This window comes from Orycteropus afer, unplaced genomic scaffold (assembly GCF_000298275.1).
Source record: "Orycteropus afer afer isolate SDZICR_OR568_19922 unplaced genomic scaffold, OryAfe1.0 scaffold00016, whole genome shotgun sequence".
NCBI lineage: Eukaryota > Metazoa > Chordata > Mammalia > Tubulidentata > Orycteropodidae > Orycteropus > Orycteropus afer.
The window spans coordinates 17,806,308-17,809,041 of NW_006921603.1; positions in this window are offsets into that span (position 1 = coordinate 17,806,308).

A 2,734-nucleotide genomic window follows, 5' to 3' on the forward strand; every position below is an offset into this window, starting at 1 on the left:
TCTCCCTAGGTTTGTCCTGGAACTTGTCTGTGCATAGCCACAATGCTGGTTTAAAAGTCTGAAAGAACCCAATGGCAACTGAAATTTATGTCAAGCCTCAAAAGGGAGTCAGGGCTCCCACTGCAGACCACAGCCTTCCATAACCCCAGGTTCTTCAGAATTTAAACTCTAATACAGGAAGTGAAGATCAATTTGTTTGCTCAGTTTGCCATGTTGAAACTAAAGTTCTATTGCACTTAATCTTATTGGTATTATTATATTTGAAATGTAAAAAAAAAATTCAAATATGTATTTCTTAAAATAAATGCTGATTTCTTATTTTTTTACTCCTAGCTCTTTGCCTGGTCACTTGCACTTTACCAAGTAATTCAGTTCATGTTTAAATGAATAGATTTATGTACAGATTTTTAAGCTACTTTGTGTGTAAGACACCTATTTTAACAAACTTTGTTGACTTGATGGCACCTAGATCTATGAATTATAGCTTGTCCTTTTGTATTTTTTAGGAATTAGTTGGTGACAAGACCAACAAGTATTATTATTTCAAGTTTTAAAGTACTTGAAATTATGTTCTCACAGGGTTAAATGATTTATGCCACAGTGGTAGAAGAAATATATTTTTAGTTCTAAAAATAATGTAAGCCTTTATCAATGACTTGATGAAAAGAACATGAACACCTTCCATCCTAAGTGAAGGAATAAAGTAAGCATACTTAAAATGATAGTCTTACCAGAAATAGACCCAGCTGTATTTATTTTGTAAAATTTTGACACTTGAAGAAATAGTGTTTTTCATTTATATGTAAATAAAATGCTTAACTGTTGTTACTTAAGTGAGAGATAGATGAATGTTTCTTTAGCAGAAAGTAAAAGCAAAAATTAGTGGCAGATGGAGTGCATTGAGTTAATTCAAAGCAACAGAATTGTCAGAATTACTTATCTTACTCATAAACTTTTTTAAAAACTTAGGGACTTTTTGGGAGCTCTGGTGGCGTAGTGCCTAAGACATTTGACTGCTAACCAGAAGGCTGGCGGTTCAGAACCACCAGCCACTCCTTGAAGGAAGGTTGGGCAATCTACTTCCAAAATGATACTGCCTCGGAAACCCAAGGAGGGGTGGCTATGAGTTGGGGCCGACTTGATGGCACATAAAAACAACAACAATGGCATAAAAAAGGAGCTCTGGTGGCGTAGTGGGTAAAACATTTGGCTGCTAACCAGAAAGTCAGCCGTTCAAACACCAGCTGCTCCATGGGAGGAACATGAGGCAATCTACTTCTGTGAAGAAACCCAATGTGGGGGTCGCCATGAGTTGGAATTAACTTGGTGGCAGTGAGTTTGGTTTGGTTTGGTTTACTGTGTTTCAGATAATTTATTAAAATGCCCATTTTCCAAAAGTGTAATGTAGATGAGAAACATTTAGTTTGTTGTTGTCTGTCTTCTTCCTGCTAAACTTACTTTATTGTACATGGAAACATCATGCTGTCATAAACCAAAAAAAAAAAAACCTTACTGCTGTCGAGTCATTTCCAACTCATAGCAACCCCTCCTTGGCTTTCCGAGGCAGTATCTCTATGGAAGTAGATTGCCCAATCTTCCTTCTGAGGAGTGGCTGGTGGGTTTGAACCACAAGCCTTCTGGTCAGCAGTCAAATGCTTTAGGCACTATGCTACCAGAGCTCCCTATGCTGTCATATAAATCCCAAATACATGCACAAGATTTTTTTAATGTACTTTGTTGGAAACAAGTAATTTTCTAACTTCAGAAAGTTTAAAATCCAGTAGAGGATCAAGATTTGAGAATCAACCAAAACAGTGATTTTCAATCTGTATTTAAAATGCCCATGTGAGGACTTTCTGGAGAACATGGAATAGCCCTGGAACAGACAGGGCTCTGGGTCTGATCTCAGCTTCAACCTTTTATGTTTGCTCATGTGTCTTGGTGTGGTATGTAAGTTCATTTTGAAAAGAGAGTTCTATTAATATTTTAATATGTAAAAACAATGAAATCTAGTTCGCCCTCCATATGACCACCTTTCAAAATTTGAAGATAATCATCAGCCCTCCACATCTGCCCACCAAATGGTTATTACAAGCTTAATACCTAAGATATTTGACTGCTAACCAGAAGGCTGGCGGTTCAAAACCACCAGCGACTCCTCGGAAGGAAGACTGGGCAATCTGCTTCCATAGTGATCCACCTTGGAAACCCAAGGAGGGTCACTATGAATCGAATTGACTCAGCGGCAGTGAGTTTGGTTTTTTGGAATACCTCCAATTAGCTATTAGAGTCTTCAAAGTTTGTTATCTTGAACTACTTCTTTGGAACATTGTCCTAGGTGTTGTTGTTATTTATAAATCATAGCATTTAGGAAGGAGCAGTATAATCCTGAGGTGGTCTGATCATTACTGAGAACAATTGGGCTATTATTTCTTTTGATACAACATTAGGATTCTTTTCTCTTGATAGACTGGTTTAAGACATTGCTTCATACTCATCTGTATTCTCGGACATAATACAATACCTAACCTAGGTTTAAAAACCTAGGTTAATGAATACTAAATAAATATTCTTGGAATTGAAAAATAAGTTGTAGTTATTACATTGATATTTGATTATAAAATTGATTTTTAGAGATAGTTTAAAATTTTTTCACCAAACTTTTAATAGAATTAAGTATAAATTTGATTTACATCTTATGTTCTATTTTCATACTGGCTATAACGCTAATGAA